We start from the raw sequence: 14151 nt of genomic DNA, 5'->3' as shown, positions 1-14151 counted from the left end.
GAATGATTGTGACGTTATAGAAAACTGTTTCTACAAAATTACATTGAATCATTATGTTTCATATTGCTGATATAATGTTTGATATTGATCTTACGTAGCGCCCCCAAGGAGTCGTTAACTGTCACGCTTGATTTCTCGTGTACATGAATTTTGTTTTGCGTGTTATGAAACAGTTAAGTATTGCTCTTTTTAAGAAATGAAACTTCTAAATATTTTGGTATAAAGTACTAATAGAATCAATGATTAATCGGTTTAAGTACGTTAAGACTTATCGACCAATCGTCTCCATCTACAATGACATCATTTAAGGACGCTACGTATTTCATCTTTTCGACTTTAAGTATGGCCATAATGAACACAGCTCGTTGGCAGATTATATCTTTTCAACTTTAAGTACAGTTGGCCATAATGAACGCAACGCGTTGGTAGATTATCAAGTAATCGAACCTGAACATATCATTACCTGACAAATTATCTGGCTGGTAAAATTAGTACAACTTAAAAAATGTACAATTTACATAGTTAGTAAGAGTAAAGTCCTAGGCCACCTTAGCTGCACTAATTTTTCTAGGTCCGAACTGGCGTGAACATCAAACTACTGATTCACGCATGTAGCTTTAATTATACTTCATGGTTTTAATGAAGAAATTCACCACTGAGCCGGCCATATACTTACAGTATTATTAATGATCATAATTTTGTCTGCGTTTTCACAGGCAATAAAATAAACTCTTATACATAGGCCTTTGCTAAACTTAATTATTAGACACGTTTGTGCTTATCCATAACGTTTTAAAAACTGCTGACAAACATAGCTAAAATATGTGCGAATCGGGATGAGTATTGGTGTGTGTTTATGTATTTGTGTCTTTATGTATTGTGTTATAGATGCTTCATTTATATTTATTCATGTATTCATCTAAGTTTCAGAGTAGTATTAATAAACCGATTTAGGAGAAAATTGAAGAACAATTAAAATGGAGCAACCACTTTCCGTAGGTCAAAAGCAGACTAATTGTTAATGATTACAGCAGCGGTGTAGTCGAATTAGGCAAATATATTAATTAGGCTAGCTCACTATTGTTTAGAGGGAATGAAACCTGACTCGACCGAAACAAATGAAAGGTTACAGTTTTAAATGCAGCCTTAGGCTCCGTCGACATTACTCCCGGTGTACTGTTCTTGGCTATTAAATAAAATTAGGTTTAGTATTCTGTTTTTTTTTTGTTTTTTTATGAAAGATGGTCGTTGGTAAGAGGGCTACTGACAGTTGTAAGTTGGGTGTCTAATACGCTTAGTGATTTTAGCTAACCTGTACACAAAATGTTCAGATGAGTATACGAAGTATTTCAAGTATGTATTTATTTATTATGTTGAAATTATTTTCAGAATAACAGGATGTGCCATTATCTCATATTTGGCAACTGAATTTGAAAAGAAATCGATCACGTGATTTGACTGATATGTCTACCAAAAAATTAGTCAGTAATGATCAGGATCACTTGGTACTTGGTATGAAACATAATAACTCTTAGATTTGACCGTGTAACTCTGAGTAGGAATCTTTTATATTTACTGTTTATTCGAATTCTCTTCAGCTATAGATTCAGAATATGGTCTGATGAATGTTTTTGTAAATATAAACGTCATCTATAAGATTGTGTGGGAGATGCAGCCCACTTTTTTCTCGTTCAGTCCTTAAAAACATTACAGTACGGTACATCACAAGTCTTTCAATTTAAAAGGAACCAATGAAAGGATAGGCCTATGTCTAACATTCAGTAATCAGCATTGTTGAAAGACTCTGTATATCAGTGTTTTAAGCCTAATTAACGAATTTGGAAAATGCCTTTTTGGGGTTTTTAATAATAGATACCGTAACATTCGGTAAAATCTGCTGTTTTTAAATTTTTTCTTTATAAGCTAAGGCTACTTGAGGCTTATGATCGTGAGTAAAATGCTTTTAGCACTTTAAAAGGTGATTTTAACCTTTTAGAATATAGCAAATTATATTTTCAGTTATACCCGGCAAAACTAAAATTTTATCTCCCGCCAGACATCATCCATGGTTCGATTATTGGCTAACAATTGGTTTAGTATCGACGATTGGATCTGAATGCATCGAAAGGCCTGTAAGTACTACCTTGTTAACGACGACTTTACCAAGAGTAGTACTATGCTGTTATTGGGAATCATTTCAGGCCTATACATTAGCATAAACTCGTGCTCCTATTTCCTGCTCTGTATTTGTATAGGCATATTTAATGTTTAGTTATGTATGGCAGTCTTACGTACATTAGCATAACCTCATGCTCTGAAAGTACTTATTTGTACAGTATAGGCATATTTAATGTTTAGTTATGTATGGCAGTCTCACATAAATTAGCATAACCTCATGTTCTGAAAGTACCGTACTTATTTGTACAGTATAGGCATATTTAATGTTTAGTTATGTATGACAATCTGTCGTACATTAACATAACATCATGCTCTTAAAGTACTTATTTGTATATTTAATATATAGGCCTGAACATCATATTGGGTGTAGACCAGTACCGGTACGTGTCAGAATTCATAATTGAAATTCCACCATACTTCACAGGAACAAGTGGGCCAATCAATACACTTGTTTTACAAGAACACATTTTATAAGAAGACCGAGGTTGAAATTGCTGAAAAATTAAGAACAAAATAAGAACAAATTTAGGCTGAGGTAAAATGTCAAATGAGGTTTTTATTTAAAAACTTTTTTTTAAAAGACAACAAATCAAGTTAGTTACCGTTAAGTATTAATGTTTAAAAATGTTATATACAGAACAGTAATATACTGCTGTACAATAATAATTTTTTTTTCTTTAAATAAGAACATTATGAACTTGAAATTGACAAAAAAAAAAAAGAATACTGAGCCTGGGCAAGATTTTATTCTTGGATCTTATTAAACAAAATTTGTATATTTAAAAAAATGACAATTCGCACGAGAAATGTGTCTTGGAGAAAGTAATCTTAAAACTCATATCAGATCACAATCATGACTAGCACTCCTTGACAACGTCAATACTGTATTCGAAGGCATGAAACTTAATAAAGATTACATTATTCTGAAAAAAAATATCTTAACCGTAAAACGTTATTGTACCATCCATCTCCAAGCGGTTATGAATTATTCATTGACCCTAGTAGTAGCGAGTACTGGCCACATCTCCATATTTCTCATAAATTTGTTAAATAGCCTGTAATATTGTGTCTCTTCTATCAATTCAAATATAACTGTCGATATAGATCGTATTTTTTACTTGATATGCATTCCGATATATGATGGAACATGGCATCATGCTCCAGTATAAATGTGCTTTGTCGATTGGTGTAATATGCATACAGTATAGGTGCTTTTTAATCATGCAGGTAAGTCTGTACCATCTATCTTTCAAGGCCACTGCTTGTTCATTCAATAAATATGGTGTCTGTTTATATCACAGGCCTTTTGTGATTATGCATATTGCTCCATTAAGTTATTATATTGTGGTGCTGTAAAATTTCTGCCTACACCGTATTAAATATTATGTAATTTATCCTTGTCAATTGGCACATTCTCCTACCAGACGATATTACCAGGTTACAGTAGGCCTATAACAAGAATGTTCCAGCAGTTGACGCCGCGAATTTTGGAAGTGCGGCGATTATTCGAGAGCGGCGCTTCAATACTGTAGTGATAAATAGCAACATGCATAGACTAAAAAGAACAAAAATTGTCTCTAATATACGCCGCGGCATAGCTTATTAGAGAGCGGCATGAATTCGAGAGAGGCACTCATGTATCATCAGTGGCGGCGCCAGCGTCCGAATTCTGGGAGGGGGTGGGGGAGTGAGGAGCAGCAAGGTACGATTTTGGGTGGGTCTCCGACGAGAACAAAGTGGGCGTATAAATAATAAAATTTTCTGGGTAGCGCCGCCACTGTATCATTTACGATGTAAAATAGAGCTATGATATAGCCAGGCGACGAGTCCATGCAGAAACACACGGACGACAGTATTAAACTATTATGTAGGGCCTCTTTAAGGTTATCCTTTTGTTGACATTGTTTCACACATCAGTCGTTCTAGATCTAAACGACGTGCGTTAACATGTGAATCGCGCAAGTCCACGTAGAACCATGCAAACGACAGGAACAGCAGAAACAACGCCATGATATGATATACTCATGGAAGTATAAAATAATGTTATACCTCCAGGATATGCTGTACTTTAAACATTTAGCACCCTCACGCTTATGTAATGACTTGAAAATGACATTTTGATCGACATGGATACTCTTATAAATTATAAGAAATTCTATTTCACTAACTTGTAACTTAAGATTAAAATGATTTAATTTTAATTGTGTAACACTTTAGCAGTTTATTGTTTTGGTATTCGCTTAGGTCTTTTTTATTCTCTTTTGTAGTTTGTGATTTTCAATAGATTAGACAAACTATATTTTGGATTATTTGCAAACTGATTTTCGAATTTTGAGATACGGTAATTGATAGTAGATTATAAAAAGATGGTGACGAGAAAACAAAACCAACTTATATGTTCGCCTGAAATTGACATAGGATATTTAAAGCATTATTATGGTAGAGGCGAAGTAGACCTCTATGTTAATTAGACAGGACAGTTACCATAATGAATAATCAAAAACAATAAACGTGGTTATTGTACAGAGAAATATGATCATAGTAAAAATAGTGGAGAAATGAGACGTGTGGTATACGACGGCAGCCCAAACCGCGTCTGGTTATACTTTACTCGAAATTTCCTTTTTGCACAGACTGCATTTTTTTCTCATGGAATGCAACTACAATATAGAGCTCCATCCTTCTTTCGTGATGGGAAAAGTAATAGTGTGTGTATGCATAATCTGTTAGTATAGTGATGCATTAGCCAACTCGTTATCTTTCATTTTGTACCCATCTCCTTACAGTTCATTGCTGTCAAGCTGCGTTCACAGTGTCGCCCATGATGGAACTCTTCCCGAGGGTTTCCATTAAGTATCATAACATTCAAGAGTAACATGAAAGATGGATACGGACTTAAGCTTATTTTCATACTAAATATAATGAGTTATCAATAGAGATAATGTCAGTAGGCGAATGTTTATTATCAAGTTAAACACGTAACTGTACAATCTGCCATCACACGTTGCTTGAAATACGAGCAAACATATATATTCATTAGTCATACATAAACATTCTTGTTCTTGTTCTTTATTGCCAGAAAGCAATACAAAAACAAACACATACAGTCAACTCAGGGAGTAGGCAGGTTCCTGTAACTATAAACCAATGTACTTATAATAATGCACTGTTTGAATTTTTAAATATAAATCAGAATAAAAACATATATATATATATATATATATATATATATATATATATATATATATAATTATTATAATAATAGGCCTAATGATGTTGCAAATTCTTTAAAATAAAAAAATTGTAACAAGGCTTAAAATTCAAAACGATTTGGACGAAAAGTGACTCGATTTTTAAAATGAAACACAATATCCAAAATTTGGCTAATGCGCACTTGCGCATGTAAGAAATAATAGTTTAATTTTTATCCGGATATGTATTAATGTATACATATTTAAAATATTTCACGGGCCTCTCAATAGGCACTGCGATAAATCATTATTACCAGTTAAATACGTGTTTTGTGCATTAGCAAGATTCTGAAACATATCTAGATATTTGTTTTTTTTTTAGAAAAACACTGCAGTTGCCGTGAAAAATCATTCTACGGTTTCCGATATTTTTTGACATAATGCATATTCACGCGCAAAACAAAAATGTTAATGAACACACTAAAAAATATACGGATCATTTTATGTGGTGCATAATCCAATCTCAGTTGTTTCCCCGTAAAAGCAGCAAATTAGTATAAAATTTTGATTTTTCAGTTAAATGTATAATCCTTTCACTCAATACATTTTGATCGTCTTAAAATTTCAGCATGCACTCGTACACCGAGGTCAGCATCCGACTTCACTATTCTAGTTTTGATTACGTTTGAAAATGGAGGTTTGAAGTAGTGTGGGAGTGAAAATTTGTGGATGCTGACACAAAGTTACAGAATGTTTGTCCATTTGTAAGTTTTACTGTCCGGTATTTTAGATTGCTAGTGGCTTGCTTGGAATATCCACCCTCCATTGATTTTATTTAATTTGTAAGTCACCTGAAGTCACCTGAAGAAATTCACTGCGTGAACGGAAGCTTATGCTCAATAAACCATATTTTGTTAGTGTTGAAAATACTGTACCATTATATTCATTTATTTTCTAGCTAGTTTTCCTCAGTCGTCAATAAGATCCTGTTCTACATAATTTTGTTGAATTCATGTGAACAATATTTTCTCCGAACATATTTTCTAGAACCATCACTGCGTTTAGATTTGTAGACTTTAGTAATGCACTCCTTACCATTAAACCGTACATCATGGTCAGTAAGTTGATTAAATATATTTTAATTCGAAATTATTAACATGTGTTACATTTTTAAATGATAGGGTAAAACTATAAAGTTAAAAAATCTTAGGTTTACGATTGACACCTGTACAACAGCAACATAATTTTGGTATACGAGTTATTGCAGGTAAACTAGGGGTTAATGTTGCAAGGTGATATACGCTGATGATATGGTAATCTTATGTGGCTTTATCAAAGATGGTACGAATCAGTATAAATCAAATTATTTTAGAAATGGTATTTGGTTTCAAGATCGTTACATACCTTAAGAAAAAAAAATGTTTATTGAGTTTAAAAGAGCTCCGCCAAGCCATAATCAAATAAGTACCTGAATAGTGCATTGAACAATTTAATGATTTGGATTGTTGGTAATACGTTATAGTAAAACACAATTTTATGATTGCATCGGCAAAATTATTTCACTGGTGATACCACTCAGATACACTGACTTCCACAAGGATTTTGACCACTGTGATATATCGAATCTAACAAAGCGTTGATACCACTTAGACACACTGACTTTAGCAGTGATTTTTACTACTGTGATCTACCAAATCTTACGAAACGTTTGATACCACTCAAATACACTGACTTCCACAAGGATTTTGACCACTGTGATCTACTAAATCTAACAAAGCGTTGATCCACACAGATACACTGACTTCCACAAGGATTTTGACCACTGTGGTCTACCGAATCTAACAAAGCATTGATACCATTGAGATACACTGACTTCCACAAGGATTTTGACCAATGTGATCTACCAAATCGTTGATACCATTCAGCAACATTGATTTCAACATGGACTGGACTCTGACTTCTTCGAGTCACCGAATCTGACACGGCATAGTTGCCATTGAGATCTATTGATTTCAATAGACGTCTGATCTCTCTCATTCAAAGAATCTAAGGCACTGATACCACTGAGATAGACTGACTTTCACAAAGATCTCTGATCAACCGAAACTAACTAGGCTTTGCTTTTACCCATTCTCGGATAGTCAATCACCCATGGGCTTATAAATGCGGTATACGGTCATTATTAACGAACATATCAACATTTGCCAGGTGATCAGATCCCAATGACCTACGTCGTCCAGTCAGACGAATAAAAAGCATGCGCCCAGATAACCAAGTCTTCACCGCGACCTACAGTGAAGCCATTTTGTACAATTAAATATATATTAAATTTAATCGGGACAGTTTATACTACAGTATAAATGGGTTATGTCTGAAGTCGTGCTCTCTTTTAACGTCAGTGTACGATCGACCTAATGAGTATGAATGCCTATTCTAATCTATATACACCCACCTTAATTGGGATAGCATATACTATCAACGGATCAAACCCCATGACTGTCAACGACTATGGCATGGTGATAGGCCTATCGGTCAAAAGTGGGTACTGAATAAATACATCGAATATATGTCAGAAAACCAAAAGTCAAAGACAATCATATTCCACGAGAGTTGCAACCTAGTTTCAGATTCGTCCAATCGCCAATTAATTGTGAAATAATTAGTTATTTATTATTTTTTTTCTATTTAATATGTTCCCAGTGTCTCTGAGTGGTATCAACGCTTTGTTAGATTAGTAGGTAATCACAGTGATAAAAATCCTTGTATCTCAGTGGTTAGATTCTTTAGAAAACAGTGGTCAAAATCCTTGTGGAAGTCAGTGTATTTCAATGGTATCAAACGTTTCGTAAGATTTGGTAGATCACAGTTGTGAAAATCCTTGTGGAAGTCAGTGTATATAAGTGGTATCAATGCCTTGTAAAATTTTGTGGATCACAGTGGTGAAAATCCTTGTGGAAGGTAGTGTATCTCAGTGGTATCAACGCTTTCTTGGATTCGGTTGATCACAGTGGGCAAACCCTTGTGGAAGTCAGTGTATCTCAGTTTCAACAATGCCTTGTTAGATTCGGTAGACCACAGTGATAAAAATCCTTGTGGAAGTCAATGTGTCTGAGTGGTATCAACGCTTTGTTAGATTGGTAGATCACAGTAGTCATAATATTTGAGGAAGTTAATGTATCTCATTTATCAATGAGTTTTATTCGTACTTAAAGAATCTCAGAGAATTATAGTGATTTGATATGTTGGATAGTATCTAAACCGTTACTTGATGTTGAACAGGATTGATGATGACCAAAATCAGACATCGATTTTAGATAAATCAAAGTCATGAAAACACGAAGGTATATAAATTGACACTGATTAAAATTGATTTAAATCAAAAGCAGTTTAAATGAATTATTTAATTAGATTGGAATAATAATGCATATTACCCACAAGCGGTAACTTAAACACATGCTCTTGCTTAATGTATGCTTCACTTAAGGGCAAAACAAAGAATATGAATTTAAAATGTCAAACACCTACGCATTGATCGCGATTTGTTTTCTCGTATATCTTAACAACACTCCCTTTAAGATACGTAGACCTATATTTATTTACACCATTACGTCATAAATTGTCTACATACGTCGTAGTGTGAAAACCAATAGTTTCGGCATGTTTAAAACAATTAGGCCATTGATTTTTTATGTAAAAATGATCTGTGCGTTTTGTAAAGCATTAGAATAAGAGGTGACTAACGAGTAGGCTCGAAATTATTTACTCCCTTTCGACCATTCGGTCATTTATTAAAACATTGTTCATTCGTCATAATTACTTTATTCTATTGCATACAGTACCTTGACTATAACCTTATAAGTTTGAGCAGCTTTACTGGAGTGATTTAATGGATCATTCCAGAGTGTAAATGAAACTTATTCAATATCCAGGAATATGCGCATGTCCCACAAATACACAAGTTTACGTTTTTTTGCTGCCGCTTTGTGGGACCCTAGCAACAATATCGAAGGGGCGGGGCTTAGCAAAGGTCCAAAATTCACAGAATCTATATTACGTAATATTACGTAATATGTGGTAATATGTGGTTTTACTTGCAGTGTTTACTTTATCACCGTTCAATATAATAAAATTGGCTAGCACAACCCACGGACACATTGTATATCGGTCTTCAAGAAACAGACTCATATTTTATAAAGATTAAAACAGTATTCACGTTATTGATTCGAAGATAGTTGATAATATGTCATTTATCGAAGCAGTCGGCCATAGGCCATATAAAGAAGTCGGATATTGTTGCCATAGGGTCACGAATAGCATAATGACAGATTTTTGCCCACAAGAGAAGATAAAAGTAGCGAATGCATACTATTGACAAATCCAAATATCAAGGGCACTTTTCATCAGAAAAAAAAATGAATGGTTTAACTTACAAATACAATTCTCCACTACAGATTCAGTTTAAATGATATTAAATACATTTTTATGTGCGAATGTTTCTATGAAAGCTGCATTCTTTTTGTGGTACCCATCTCATTGACTTTGGTTTATACCATGCAAATAATTAGCTCCACTTCATAAACCTAGAGTATACCGGGTCTTTTTAGGATGAGAGAAAGTTTTGTACCGAACAGGTATCCAATACCTTCTTATCGAATCCACACACTGACACCTATATTTGGCGGCCTAGCCTAACTGGATAAACTTCTTTAAGTTGAATCGACCGAGATATTGTAATGGTGCAGACTTTCTAAATGACATTACAAGAGATGTTGTAATGGTGCAGACTTTCTAAATGACATTACAAGAGATGTTGTATGGTCTTAGGCTCAGTCCGACATTCAAAGATAATTGGGTTGGTGGAATATCTCAATTAAAAAAAAATGACGTCGGAAAGACCTCCCCCCTTCTGAGTGTATTGAGTCTATCGTCAACACTGTTAAAACATTGACACAAACATACACAAATATTGCTATTCATTCGATTAACCTTTTTTCTCACATGAGAGGTACATGTAGTTTTATACATTGATCGTCATCCATTCTTCATCGTTACAAGCCTACATTTTTTGATAACTTATGCATCGATTTTCTTTAATGACACTTCTTGGTGGGGATGAACTTTTAATTAGGCCGATGTTAATGAATGCACTTTCTATCAAGCAGCGTTTACAGGGCAAACCCGCCCGTGTTCTCGTTATGAATTTATCATAAATTTACCCTTCACACGGTGAACGCGTGAAGAATTTGATTTTCTGCGCGTTAGTTCCTTTAGATAGGATCTAATTTTTGATCGGATCACATTCATGGAACATAATTGAAACTTTTGGGAAGCCCATTCGATGATAATCTACATTAACTGTCAAAACGACACACGCTTGAAGACAGAGTAGACCACTTCGCAATCACGGGGGCACAACAGTGCTTGTAGCGGTATCCGTGAACAAGAGGGTGGAGAGCAAAATAAAGATTGACGAATGAGTTGAAATTAACCAACTTAGACAGGCTAATATACGACCAAGAAAAGAAAGCTGATCTTGCGCTTCTACTGTCAGCGGTAATGTGTTAACATTTTACAGCAATGTATTCCTTGCACGCAGGATAATCTTAATACCCTGCACATGCGCATTGCAAGCCCCTAGTCTTAGTAAAATGCTCTAATAGAAAAAATAAATATTTATCAGCATAGTAATATAACTGTTACGATACGAAACCGTTAGGTCATTTAATGGTTTTCTGGTTTCGGAACATACATTTTTTTTTTATTATTCTACCTAATAAAGTGGAAACCCGGGCCTTAGCCTTAGAATCGGACGCCTTAGCCACTGAATTTAAATGGCAGACAATCGATTTTCATCCTATTGTGTTATTTGCTTAACAGAAGTAATGATTAAGGCACTTAGGGTATTTGTTACTTTTTATCTATGTTACCTATAATCTCTGTAATGTAGGATATAGGCATATATAAATTCACATATGATTGACATCAGGGAAAAATGAATCTGAAATTGACATTAAAGGTCATATTCCACGTATGTCTTGGTGGTATAAAATAAAGATGCAGTTGCAAAAACAAACGCTGAACACTTACATTATTATAAGACGTAAAAATTCTTTGGCAGCTTCTGTTGTCTTCTTCAGCGTACGAATGAGGGTCTATCAGGGCCATGACAAAGAAAACAAAACAAAGAAAGATAGAAAAAACATAACAATCAACGAACAAACAAGAAAGAATAATAATATTTCGCAAAAGAACAGTAGGCTTATTTTGCAAAAAGGCAATTTTTTTTTAAAGTAATATACAGTATCCCAAAAGAACAATATTTCAGAATACTTTCTTTTTGTGAGATTGTTGTATTTTTTGTTCTTTTGGGTATGTTTGTCTGTATTTTTTTTTTAAATATTGTATATATTTTGACTTTAATGGCCGCCCACAGTCATGTTGTTAAAACTCAAAACTAGAAACATAACATTCTATAGCTGAATACATGATGTACTTCTCTTGAAGCTCCTCCTGTCCAGCATTTAATTTACTGTCATTGTTATTGTAAATATTGGTCGAATAAATTAATGAAATGATTGATATTTTTAGCAAAGTAAGAGATAATAATGTAACCTATTATTGTGCTAAAAATTAAGTAAAAATCTTTGAATTGAAAATTTGAAGCGATCAAATAAGTTTACCACGATTTTCCCTGATTTAGGCCTACATTATTTAAGTGAAAAAAAAATCAGCCACTAAAAAGGGCAAATGCAAAGAATAATAGGAACAGTATAAGTATGCATCTAGGTTATTGCTGGTAAAGAAACAATGTTCTCATTCTTATTTTCAAATAAAAGCTAATAAGGTACGTAGATAGACCCATATAAATAATTCAAAATTAGTTATTTTAGCTCAATGCAGAAATTATGTTTGTACATGAATAAATCCTACCGAAAATTACCAATGAAAATACCTGACGTATTCTGCAGGCGGCCTGACGCATTCTGCAGGCGGCCTGACGCATTCTGCAGGCGGCCTGTGATAAGAAAAACATGAGCTGCCAACACGTGCAGAAATTACAAACGAAATTCAAACAGAAATATATACCAAGTGTAAGCAGTTAAACATGTGTGTATCATCAAACGGATTGTCATGACAACCAAGTACACGCACACGGAGTATTGTATTGCTATCTCTTAATATTATAAGGATTCCATTAAGATTTATTTGGAAAAAAAAACACGATCTCTATTTAGTCGCTGATAGAGAATTGATGAAACGGGAGTTCATCAAATGCGAATGAATGTTTTTAAGTGACTGTAGCGTTACATCTTAATGATTTGGAACATATAAATACTTTAGGTTATCTCCAACACGTTCCCTAATTACAAATACAGTGATACTAGTATATCGAATTTACACTCTACTGTTCACAATTATAAGCTTAGCAAAAAGCTGTAGCTAAGGTGTCGTTTTATAATCACGGTAGATTTTTACGAGCCCAATATCACCCGTCCATATAGATGGATGTGTATTTTTTTTAATACTAAATTTATTATCATGTGATTTATTTTTAATTGCGTAATTTTAGGGAAAAAGCATGTCGTAATGGGAAAATATAATCTTTGACTCAAAGCTCAGTTTATTGAGTAACCGAATAAGCAGCTGATGGTTTAAGATTCAATCCTATGGGGACAATTTTTACATTTTTTATTCTGTTTTATAACAGATATCTAGCACACACACGATCACCGTTGGCGTGATCGGTCCAATCGTGTCTGAGTTAAGTATTCCAGAGGTGCAGTTAGACAAACAAGGATTCTGAAGAGGCGGACAAGCACTGTCTTACATTGAGCATGTTGATGGAGGTAATGACAGTGGCGTAACGCCTGGGGTCTCGGGAACGTGGAGGGGCGAAGCTCCAGGCCCCAGTCTAAACGGGCTCTGGAGGGCCCTCCTATTAATAAACAGCACTCAACAGCGACATTATTGTCCAGTAGAAGACACCCAAAACTAGCAAATTAAAACAATATAATACCATGTTTGTAAATCTCTAAATGTTCTAAGTGGACTAAATGACAACATTTCTTTAAATCAATTCCTGACCCAAAATGTTCCACATCCGGGCACCACCACAAACTGACATTCTATTATGTATTGTTACTTTTTTTTACAAACGTGCTTGTCCGTATTTCTTTTTTTTTTTTCGTTTTCTATTTTTCTTCGCTGTTTTTAATCTTGTTGTTTGTTTTTCTTTCTTTTTTATTCTATATATTATGACTTTAATGACCACCCACAATTATGTGGTTGAAACTCAGAACATGCAGACTCAAAGGTATATCAGAGGTGTAGTCAGACAAACAAGGATTCTGAGGAGGCGGACAAGCACTGTCTTACATTGAGCGTGCTGATGATGAAGGTAATAAACATAACGACAGTACCCAGTGTTCGTTTTAATAAATGAATAATATTAGTTAGACTAGTGCTAAAATTTGCTTTTACGCCTCCCCACTTGTTTCTCTTGGCTTGAGTTTACATATCGTTGTAGAGAGTAACTGGATGATGTATTTAGGTCTATCCTTTTTTTTTTTTTTTTTTTTTTGTAATAGAACAAATGAATTCAAAATTGAAGATCCGTCATACATAAATAAAATTGTTTAACACAGAAGTAAAGAGCATAAAATATTAGCTCTGCCCACACTCGCTTCATACGTTTAAAAAAATAACCATCTTCAATAACCCTTTTTGTTTGGGGCGTATATAATAAAGGGTGTCGCTACGTTAATACAGTAAGCTTTCCAGT

At 34.2% G+C, this 14151-nt stretch overlaps 1 long non-coding RNA gene across 1 annotated transcript; it reads left to right on the top strand.

The window, feature by feature from the left end:
- The first annotated feature begins 3245 nt into the window (after positions 1–3245).
- Positions 3246–13878, top strand: LOC117113868. The gene is made up of 3 exons (XR_004446268.1): positions 3246–3405; positions 13078–13216; positions 13667–13878. It is a non-coding gene; the product is annotated as an uncharacterized LOC117113868 (long non-coding RNA).
- The last annotated feature ends 273 nt before the right edge of the window (positions 13879–14151 follow it).

This window comes from Anneissia japonica, unplaced genomic scaffold (genome assembly GCF_011630105.1).
Source record: "Anneissia japonica isolate Jap-2015-1 unplaced genomic scaffold, ASM1163010v1 scaffold1417_len1240632_cov203, whole genome shotgun sequence".
Lineage (NCBI taxonomy): Eukaryota > Metazoa > Echinodermata > Crinoidea > Comatulida > Comatulidae > Anneissia > Anneissia japonica.
Note: the sequence above shows the minus strand (reverse complement) of the source record. Positions and strands in the feature narration are given on the sequence as shown.